This window comes from Schistocerca gregaria, chromosome 3 (genome assembly GCF_023897955.1).
Source record: "Schistocerca gregaria isolate iqSchGreg1 chromosome 3, iqSchGreg1.2, whole genome shotgun sequence".
NCBI lineage: Eukaryota > Metazoa > Arthropoda > Insecta > Orthoptera > Acrididae > Schistocerca > Schistocerca gregaria.
The window spans coordinates 917,441,957-917,454,198 of record NC_064922.1 but is presented as its reverse complement, the minus strand read 5'-3'; positions in this window follow the sequence as shown (position 1 = coordinate 917,454,198).

Sequence of the window (12,242 nt, the reverse complement as noted above, 5' to 3'; positions counted from 1 at the left end):
CAACTGTTCTGTCTGTTTAGAGCTAATCCAAAAATTTCGTTTATGTCTAGCATGAATTAGCATAAGAGTGGGTTGCTACCCAGACGTTCTCTATTATTTTACAGTCGTCGCCCACTGGCATAGTGTAATTCAGGCTAAGTTACCAGCGACAGCTCTAGTTAAGTAGCTGTCGGCACCGTTTGTATACGCCAAGTGTCTGCTGCGTGTGTCACTATGTTGTGGTCAGTGTGGTTTCTTAGTGGTAATGCCTCTCCTATTTTATATTTTATGAGACCGGAAACCTTGAATTCATGATGAAATAACACAGTTCTTTTCTTCAAGATTTATTTGTTCGAGCAAATGGTTTTATGTCGTGATTTTAAATATTATGCCAGTAGTGTTAGTTGTTATAGGGAAACTTCAGTTACATGGGTGTCTGTTGCTACGCGTCCGCTTCCCATTACTTTGGACTCTGACTTCTTGAGCGATGTACGCCGTCTTAATACCGACTTCGCAAGACATTGGTCGAGACGGGCTACTCTTCTCATCTAACGCTTGGCTCACCACAACTTGTGTGGTGACCAGCATCGGATCATAATCCTTGTCAAAGACGTTAAGATGAATTGAAAAAAAAAATTAATAAAAAGAAAATAAACGAGAAAAAAACTAAGTATTTCAGTCGTAGCTCCCGCAGTCGCAAACATCCCAATGCTCCACTCTGCAACCATGTTGCCCAGGTAGTTAACTGATATTTGATCTTCTCTTAGTATTCTGTGTACCAAGAGTATTATATTAACAGCATAAGGAGCTACATCTTTATGTTGGCACTGGTGACGGACTCGTACAGTAGCTTATACGTTAAAACATCGCTGGATGTTTCCTGTTAAGAGTATCCAGATAAATCGGTGGTAGCAGGACATTCTCTGAAAAATCGACGTCTACGAGAGATCTGTAATTAAATGGGCGAGTAATAAAAGAAGCGATAGAAATAAACGTAACTGGCAACTCTCTCAATAAAAACGACGGCTTCCTGATAAACACAGCTTTTAAGGCACCTATTGGAATGATTAAGTGGGCAAGCAGGTGCCGAGTATTACACCACTGGCCATTAAAATTGCTACGTCACGAAGATGACGTGCTACAGACGCGAAATTTAACCGACAGGAAGAAGATGCTGTGATAAGCAAATGATTAGCTTTTCAGAGCATTCACACAAGGTTGGAGCCGGTGGCGACACCTAAAACGTGCTGACGTGAGGAAAGTTTCCAACCGATTACTCATACACAAACAGCAGTTGACCGGCGTTGAATGGTGAAACGTTGTTGTGATGCCTCGTGTAAGGAGGAGAAATGCGTACCATCACGTTTCCGACTTTGATAAAGGTCGGATTGTAGCCTATCGCGATTGCCGTACATCGTATCGCGACATTGCTGCTCGGATTGGTCGAGATCCACTGACTGTTAGCAGAATATGCAATCGGTGGTTTCAGGAGCGTAATACGGAACGTCGTGCTGGATCCCAACGGCCTCGTATCACTAACAGTCGAGATGACAGGCATCTCATCCGCATGGTTCATGGTTGTAACGGATCGTGCACCCACGTCTTGATCCCTGAGTCAACAGATGTGGACGTTTGCAAGACAACAACCATCTGCACGAACAGTTCGATGACGTTTGCAGCTTCATGGACTATCAGCTCGGAGACCATGGTTGCGGTTACCTTTGACGCTTCATCACAGACAGGAGCGCCTGCGATGGTGTACTCAACGACGAAGCTGGGTGCACGAATGGCAAAAAGTCATTTTTTCGGATGAATCCAGGATGGTAGCATCCGTGTTTAACGATATCGCGGTGATCGCACACTGGAAGCCTACATTCGTCATCCCCGTACTGGCGTATCACCCGGCATTATGGTATGGGGTGTCATTGGTTACACGTCTCGGCCACCTCTTGTTCGCATTGGTGGCACTTTGAACAGTGGATATTACAGTTCAGATGTGTTACCACCCGTGGCTCTACGCTTCATTCGATCCCTCCGAACCCTACATTTCAGCAGGATAATGCACGACGCGATGTTTATGGTCCTGTATTTGCCTTTTTGGATACAGAAAATGTGCGACTGTTACACTGGCCAGCACATTCTCCAGATCTCCCACCAATTGAAAACGTCTGGTCAATGATGGGCGAGCAACTGGCGCCTCACAATACGCCAGTCACTACTCTTGATGAACTGTAGTATCGTGTTGAAGCTGCATGGGCAGCTGTACCTGTACACGCCATCCAAGCTGTGTTTGACTCAATGCCCAGGCGTATCAAGGCCGTTATTATGGCCAGAGGTGGCTGTTCTGGGTACTGCTTTCTCAGGATCTATGCACCCATTTGCGTGAAATAGTAATCACATGTCAGTTCTAGTATAATATATTTGCCCAATGAATACCCGTTTATCATCCTTTTTCATCTTGGTGTAGCAATTTTAATGGCCAGTAGTGTAATAGCTCCACAAGAACACTGTTCTTTTATACCTTGTGCACGCGATAGTGTCGCGAAGTATATACATGCATTTCGGTATCCAGTGAGTTTAGTCACCTGAGTGCAGGTTCTTCCTTTGTGGTGTGTATGGAAGAGCGGACGTGCGTTCGTTGTCGACGTGGGATGTTGTCATCAGCAGTGAATCTGAGCTTACAAACAAATCGTACAGTGATACGGATTTCAATCCTTTCAATGATCAATGAGCTTAGGGAGCTGATTATCAGAGTTAGTGCCCTGAGCTTACAGTATAATGACAGTGGTCCGGCAGAAGCGGTACCAATAGTACGCTTCACTGACGAAACTTGTGAGCAACATGAATGAGTTGCGGATAGATAATGAACTATTTGCTTAATGACGAGTTACTGTTAACGCAATATCAGTCTTTATTTTTATTTCTTTATTTGAACACCCCAACTCTTGAACATGAGAATGGAACAAGCGAGTCTTTTATTTCAATAAACGTCGTGCTAAGTCACACTTCCTTATCCTTTCCATGACCGTCCTACTATGTGTGAGAGAGTAATGATGTGTGGAAAAAAATAGCTCCATAGACAGGTAGTAGGGCAGTAGGCTCCTCAACGTAGAAACTAGCAATGCTCAAAGCAGGAATGGCCTGCGATGCTTGAGACAGATCAGTTTGGTTACAGCAGTGAAGGGACCGGTTGGCCCTCATGCAGTGAGAGCTAGCGATTCGGACAAGGGGCGGTGGTTCCCGTTGGGATCCCTCTGGAGTGCTACTGTTAGCAGGAGGATGCTGGAGAAAGGACGATCCGCGGAGCGGCTGGGGATACAGTAAGATGTGGTAAAAAATGCGATGCGTTTCTAGGCGTTGGAGTTAGTTCCACTCTGGGTGTAGAAGTACTGAACGGTGCAGTAATAGTTCTAATGTTGGCAGACTGAGTGCTTTTCTAGGTCGTAGTCGTAACGGCTTCGTACTAGTATGAACAAGAGGCGTTAAGACGAGCAGCAGACAGTACCATGATTATTTTTCGCTGTAATATAAATGATTTCAATTCGTAGTATAAAATTTGTGGGAGTAATTAATAATTCATGGCATTTTCCTTGTGATGTGTATCGGTGTGCATGTTCGCCCTCTTTTCCACATGGCACATTCAGTGTCCACAGGAATGCATTCTGTGAATAAATAAGGATAGGAAGTGCTGTAGATTAAGGATAGGAAATTTGTTGCCTATAGTTTTACACAATTATTTTGTGAATGTTGGTGTGTCCCTTTGTGTTCGGAATGAGCGCTGTAGCAGGAACATCATTTCGCTTTTGTAATATTTTTTGTTTTAAAATATTAAGATAAATTTTCTGAAATGAGAGGGGCACGTTTTCTACAAGTTTTGTAAATTTTAGGGTGGTTTTCTCCGTGCGAACATTGACGGTTATTGCTCACACCACGTGGTCTGTGAGGGTGGCTCCTAGCTTAGTAGAGACAGGGGCACTATACTTAAACACTCGGAGAACTCATTGGCGCAGTTCTTAGTGTCACTATTTCATCGTCTCTCGTACTTTTTGGAAATTTAATGTTTATTTCTGTCCGAGCCCGTACGTTTACGATACTAGACGGCCTGACCATTTGTTCAGTTTGTGCTTTGTTTGGATAAATACTCAGTACTTAATTATGAGCCGGCCGGAGTGGCCGAGTGGTTCTAGGCCCTACAGTCTGAAACCGCGCGACCACTACGGTAGCAGGTTCGAATCCTGCTTCGGGCATGGATCTTTGTGATGTCCTTAGGTTAGTTAAGTTTTAGTAGTTCTAAGTTCTAGGGGACTGATGACCTCAGATGTTAAGTCCCATAGTGCTCAGACCCATTTGAACCATTTTTGAACTTGATTATTTTGAATGACCATGACCTTCAGCCACCCCTGTCGTGTTGAAACCAGAGCTTTTACGGCGATTGCTGTAGAAACGCACTTTAATTCGCTTCACTATCTAATAAGCTCGATAGCGTGTGATTGGCTTGGTCCAGTCTTTGATTTTGCTTATGCCACTCTCAACTTGCAGCCCACTGCGTAGTAGTCCATCTGGTTTCCCGCGTCTGCTCTTTGCGTAGCCAATGGAATACCGGCGCTGTGAGTAAAATTTGTACTCAGGTGATCCGTGTGAAGACGTTTTAGCGTTATTAAGGCTACATGACGGAAATTAAAAGACTGAATGCTTAATGGTAGTTGGAGCCTGCATGTGACAGTCCATTTCTAAAATCGTTAGCGAATTCAACATTCCGGGATTCACAGTGTCAAGAGTGTGCCGACGACGTAAATTTCAGTCATCACCTGTCACTACAGACAACGCACTGCAGACTGCCTTTACTTAGTAACTCGGTGCAGCTGGGTTTGCGTAGAGTTGTCGGTGCTTTGCTAACACCACGGCCACGCCTGCGACGCCTCTCCTGCGAAAGTGATCATACAGGTTGGAACCTAGACAACTGTAAAACCGTGGCCTGGTCAGAAGACTTCCGATTCCAGTTGGTAAGAGCCGATAGTGGGGTTCGAACGTGGCGCATCATCGTACGAAGCCAGTTGTGAAGGGACTGTGCGAGCTGGCGGTAGAGCCATATTTGTGTGGGTTCTACTTACGTCGAATGTAATGGCTCCTCCGGTCCAACTGAACCGCTCATTAACTGGAAAAGGTTCCGTTCGTCTATTTAGAGACTATTTTCAGCTATTCATGGACCTGATGCTCCTAAACAACGATGGGATTTTAATGGATGACAATGCGCCATGTCGCCAGGCCACAGTTGTACGCGGCTTGTTTGGAGAACATGCTGGACAATGATTTGGCCAGCCTGATCACCCGACATGAACCCCATTAAACATTTACGGGGCATAATCAAGAGGTCAGTTCGTGCACAAAATCCAGCACTGGCAAAAATTTTGCGATTATGAATGGCTATTGATGCAGCATATCTCAACATTTCCGCAGGGCATTTCCAACGACGTTTCGAGTCCATGCTACTTCGAGTTTCTGCACTACGCCGGGGGAAAGTGTGTCCGACACGGTAGTAGGATATACCCCATGACTTTTGTCACCTCAGTGTAAGTACACGCACGCGTGCTCAATACCAGGACCTAAACGTTTAGAAAAGTTCACATGAGGCGAGACACATGAGCGTCGTTGCTCCCAACTAACGACCAAACGTCAAACTCATCGCAAACTGAACAACAGACGACGGGGACTTCAGCTAACTGCGGAGCGTGTGCTCAGTACTCAAGAAACGCCAGAAGACAAATACTGAAAACCAGGAACTGTTGTAGCAAACGACCACAGAACTCGGTGCACACACATTCGTCGAACTAAGCGACAAGTAACGAGACAGCTTATTGCCACACAGACAGCGTTATTTAACTCTCTCTTGGCCCCGGCCTTTGCTACCCACCTGTAAATAAGTTAGTGAGCCTTATGACAGCCCACGGAACGATTAGGAGGGCACGCACTTTTGCTTCCAGAAGCATACAGCACGGTAGCTAACTCTGTGCATATTTCGTTTCACATTGCGAAACTGACTAAACTAACACGCAGTCACTGGTATAGAATGCGATAATTCATTACCCTAACGTTGCATAATCAAACAAATCTGTTTAGTACAGCTGACGGTACGAAACATCGACAAATGACTGTGGAGAACGAAACCTCCAGCGAACGTCACCTTTCCATTGGTAACCACACGTCAGTGTGGAAAAATCACAAAGTCAGCCAACAACAATTTCTCTTGACGTGGTACCTAAACTAACAGGGAACACATACGTTGATTGGTACAGAATCTCCAACGACAACTACTACTGATTCCATAAACCTGCAAGCGGTTCGCGTACGAAACCTTCTTCTTTGTCCTGATCCATGTCTACACTACATTACGAAAACACTCGCAGAGGAACCAACACAAATTTCCGAATGCATACTGAAAGATTACCGTCTCGCCCCCTTGCCTAGAGAAGCCAGATGAAAGTTGATGTCGTCAAGACCTGAATGAAAATTGCGCAACGGAAAACTGGGGAGGGGAGCTTGAGGGCGCTACCTAGAGAGCGTGCCCTTTCTGTACGATACTAGGCAAGGGGCTGGAGAGCTCACACGCTGATGTGTGGTTTCTTGCATTCTATATCTTTTATCTTAAGTGAATTTCTTTAACTTTACTTCTTTTTGATTTTTAAGGTATGTTAAAGATTGATGATAGTTGATTACCTATTTATTTTAAACATTATCACTCGATTTTACAGCGATTGCAGAAATTGTTCCAGTTTATAGATATTACAATTTTACAACTTATAGCTCCGGTATATCACATGCATATCTCACGCACATTTCTATGGGCAAGGCGGAATTGCCTTGGCCAAAGGTACACCACCAAAGTCTCCCAATGTTTTACATAAGACATTCACTATGTGAGGAGGATAACGGGCAAACTGGGGACCAGATACGTTAACACAGAGGGTCAAATTTCCAAAATTAAACGAGAACATTCATTTCCTCACACAATCCAAAGCTGGAAATAAAAGAATTAGTACAACTATTCAAAAACCTCTCTTGGATGCGTGAACATTGAGACAGACTCTCTGAGGGCACGTCTGCTCACTTACACGTCTTCTGTAACACTCCTCGAATGTAGCGGGCACCCGGAGGTCTTCCTGGGCCCCGGTGGAGGGATGTGTGTGATGTCCTTAGGTTATTTAGGTTTAAGTAGTTCTAAGTTCTAGGGGACAGATGACCTCAGATGTTAAGTCCCATAGTGCTTAGAGCCATTTTAGCCAGTGTCGCCTCTGTTTGTATTTGTCGGTGCGAGCAAGTAGCGAAACCTCCTGCTTATAGAGCGGAAACTACTGTACCGTTTCAATAATGCAGAGTCGCCCGAAGTGGCCGAGCGGTTCTAGGCGCTTCAGTCTTGAACCGCGCGACCGCTACCGTCGCAGGTTTGAATCCTGCGTCGCGCATGGATGTGTGTGATGTCCTTATGTCAGTTAGCTTTAAGTAGTTCTAAGTTGTAGGGGACTGATGACCTCAGTGCTCAGAGCCATTCAAACCATTTGAAGCCAATAATGCAGAGCTGACTAGGAAAAGACACACGAAGACTAAAACCACTGCGAAACCACGCTGCGTCAGCTTGCCGAAGACTACAACACGAAATAATTACTATGCTGGTAGAATGTAGACATTCTAACCGATGCTCAATTAGTTCGCCACTTAATTACCAAACAAGGAAAACACCGAGGAAAATAGTGAAAGCGCGTCCACTCGAGAATAACTCAGAACATAATGCAGTTCGACTCCAGCTATAACGGTGCGATCGAAAACATGGCACAACAACTTCTACATCCGCGAGTATACGCCCCCGCGTTACAATGAGGAAAATCATCCAACAGCCGCTAAAGGCGTCGCATACTGGCGGCATTTCCGCACTGCATCGCTTGCTGTTACGAGAAAGGAGACAACGCCTTTGGCCGTTATATTGCCTCAGGTCGTGGGAGCAGCCACCAGAGGGCATCACTCTGACAGCAACCTCGTACACGGCAGGTAGTGCGATTTCAAAATAGTCGCAAGCGAGGACAACTCGTCGCAATGTGCTAATCTGCCCGACATAAGACTATCCTCATTGATAAGGTATTCTGTACATCACAGGCGTTCTGAAGCCTAACAAATCTGAGGATTGTCAGGCTCCAACATTTAACGATTATGCTATCACTTTTATTTTGGAACCAACATCGTCTCTAATGCTCTATGATCTTTTATATGATGGGAAATTAGAAACTTGATTTCGAAGATCATTAATCTTTGCTCATATTTATGTTAGAGAAAACGACTTAAAATAATATTAACCGCATTAGGATAACGTACGCTTCGTTTCGTATCGAGATACAGGAAAACGTCAGTAAGGTAAGATCCAAATGCATAATTAAATTCCGATACTCATTAACTCACCTACACAATATGTCACAGTTGTTTTCGTACGTGCATGAAGGAATGCAGATTTTGATAAAGAGGCTACATTCAGTGTTAATGTTGTTGTTGTGGTCTTCAGTATTGAGACTGGTTTGATGCAGCTCACCATGCTACTCTATCCTGTGCAAGCTTCTTCATCTCCCAGTACTTACTGCAACCTACTTCCTTCTGAATCTCCTTAGTGTATTCATCTCTTGGTCTCCTTCCACAACTTTTACCGTCCACGCTGCCGTCAAATACTAAATTTGTGATCCCTTGATGCCTCAGAACATGTCCTACCAACCGGTCCCTTCTTCTTGTCACGTTGTGCCCAAAACACCTCTTCCCCCCAATTCTATTCAATACCTCCTCATCAGTGATGTGATCTACCCATCTAATCTTCAGCATTGTTCTGTAGCACCACATTTAGAAAGCTTCTATTCTCTTCTTGTTCAAACAATTTCTCGTCCATGTTTCACTTCCATACATGGCTACACTCCATACAAGTACTTTCAGAAACGACTTCCTGACACTTAAATCTACACTCGATGTTAACAAATTTTTCTTCTTCTGAAACGCTTTCCTTGCCATTGCTAGACTACAATTTATATCCTCTCTACTTCGACCATCATCAGTTATTTTGCTCCCCAAATAGCAAAACTCCTTTACTACTTTAAATGCATCATTTCCTAATCTAAATCCCTCAGCATCACCCGACTTAATTATACTACATTCCATTATCCTCGTTTTGCTTTTGTTGATGTTCATTTTATATCCTCCTTTCAGTACTGAACCTGAAACTTGACGTCAGTTGTAAAACTTCAAAGGTGTTGAACTTATATATCTAGGATTGTAATCAGTATTTAGCTCTCTAGTGAGAAAGAAGCAAAGTATTTTGTTATAAAGTATGAGAGAAAATGAAGAGATACAATATATCTGTTTTGCAGTCAGTTGTTTTTCCCTGTACGTTGCGATTCATAAATTTTTCCCAGTGCATGTCGGCTTTTGGTTGAAAAAATAGAACTTTTTTAAATTCCATTTTTGGAACAATAAAGTGTTTAGAATCCACCCCTGAAACGGTTTTTCCGAATACGGAACGGATATGTTTGTTTTTCGCAGTTGAACAAAAAAATGCACCTGCCTGAAATCGGCCCTTTCCACGCACCATTTTTTTTCTTTCGGAGGACGAGTTATTGTTCCGGTGCTTGGGAGGAAACACACAAAATTTAAATAATGAAAGTTTGAACGCGTGTGTTTGGAAGTTAACCCACAAGCATTTGCATTCTGGTGCGAAGACTGTGCAGATTGGGACTTTCCTGGCAGTGACAGGTTCAACGAAGTGTATTCAGCAATTCTGAAGACCATGAAAACGATGGACGTCACCCTGAGACTCTATTCGATGCAGTTCGCGAAGCATTCGGACGACCACCCGATTCAAGTGGCCGAGATCCGCTTGTCACCGGCCGTACGAGCGGCTCTGGAGCACTGCAGGATGGCCCAGATCGAGCATAACGCCCTCTATGAGGAAGAGGAAGGACTAGTTTATGGTCCCGGATTAGCAGATTGACCGTAGATTGCATAGTATTGCATTTACATGTAGTCAAGACTTCAAACGCGTCTTTCCCGATACGACTTTTTTTTATCGCGCGGTGTGGTAACTTCAAATGTACTAAATTGATTGGCGTGATTCTTCGTTTCCGACGAAGCTAACTAAATTGTCTAGGAGTTGTAAGACTTTTATTCCGATCCGTCAAGTATAAATATTTTTACTTGGCCAACAAAGTCGAAAACTCGATGAAAAGTACCCATTTTTTCAAATGGCTGCCATTTTGTTTCCTATGGTCCAAATAACTTAAGCCAGGTACAATTCCTAAAGAATCTTACATACATCGCTAACGTCAACTCAGTTTTGATTTCAGACGATTCGGCTGACCTGTGAGGATCGCGCGGAGGTCTACATCGAAATTTTGTTTCGTTCCGACGGCACTTCCGCCTTTGCTCTTCACCATTTCCGGTCGAAAAAATACCAATTTGTAGAGGAAATATCAGTAAACACTTTGACCAAATTTGACATTGATATCTATAACACATCCCGAGAAACAAATTCTCAAAAAACATGCTTTTTTCGGGCCAAAGATAGTAAACCTCTCCTTAACCTGTCAATCATTCTGGATAAATGTGATGTTTACAATAATTATGATTACTACGAACTCCAGCTGTGCAGAACGTCAAATGAAAGTGTCATAATTCGATGGAGTGGCTTTCGGTTTTCTTCTGAGGAAGAAGCGATTAGATGAAATTTAAATACTTTATTCTTTTCCTCTGTAAGGGTTCTTTATTTTGTAAGTTCCCTGTGTATAGTCTACATCTTCATCTGCATGGATATTCTGCAAATAACACTTAATTGCCTGGCAGAGGGTTAATGCAATGAACTTCACGATAATTCTCTATTATTGCAAATATCGAACAGCTCGTAGAGAAAACGAACACCAATATTTTTCCGTGCGAGCTCCGATTCCCTTATTTTATTACTGTGATCGTTTCCCCTATGCAGGTTTGCGTCAACAAAATATTTTCGCATTTGGAGGAGAAAATTGGTGATTGAAATTTCGTGAGTAGATTTCGTGGCAACGAAAAACGCCGTTGTTTAATGATGTCGATACCCATGTAACATTTCAGTGGCACTCTCTCCTCTATTTCGCGACAATAAAAAAAAGTGCTGCTCTCTTAATTTTCTAGATGTACTCCATTAATCCTATCTGGTAAGGATCCCAGACTTGGCAACATTACTGCAAAAGAGGACGGAGAAGCGCAGTGTAGGCAGTCTCTCTAGTAGATCTGTTACATTTTCTAAGGTTTCTGTCAATAAAACCCAGTCTTTGCTTTGCCTTTGCCACAACATTTTCAATGTGTTCTCTCCAATTTAAGTTGTTCGTAGTTGTAATTCCAGGTATTTACTTGAATTTACTGCGTTTAGATTTCACTGACTTATCGTGTACCCGAAGTTCAACGGGTTCCTTTTAGCACTCATCTGAATAACCTCACACTTTTCCTTATTTAGGGTCAATTGCTAATTTTCGCACCATACAGATAGGTCATCTAAATCTTCTTCGAATTTGTTTCGATCTTCTAATGATTTTACTCGACAATAAACGACAGCATCATTTACAAACAACCAAAGATGGCCGCTCAGATTGTCTCCTAAATCGTTTATATAGATAAGGAACAGCGGAAATAACACTACCTTGGGCAACGTCAGAAATCACTTTTGTTTTACTCGATGACTTTACGTCAATTACTATAAACTGTAACCTCTCTGACAGGAAATCACGAATCCAGTCACATAAGTGAGGCGATATTCCATAATCACGCAGTTTCGCTGCAAGCCGCTTGTGTAGTAGAGTGTCAGAAGCGTTCTGGAAATCTAGAAATACGGAATCAATTTGAAATCCTTTGTCAGTAGCATTAAACAATTCGTGTGCGTAAAGAGCTAGTTGTGTTTCACAAGAACGTTGTTTTCTAAATCCATGTTCACTGTGTGTTAGTAGATCGTTCTTTTCGAGGTAATTCAAATGTTAATTATGACGAATGTTCATAATAACTCTTTATCATGTCTCTAGTCGTTCGTTTTCAAGTACTATGTAGGTTTTCAACCAGTGGTCAAACATATTAATTCTTAATGAAGAATAAAACATCACATACATTGCCAGCTGCAACTCAGCCACAAAGATCAGCAGTGGTACCGTAGTTGCGACAAGCATGCTACAATTATCTAAAAGTATCTTGAATTCCTTTTTCATTCGTCAAGTAAATATTCA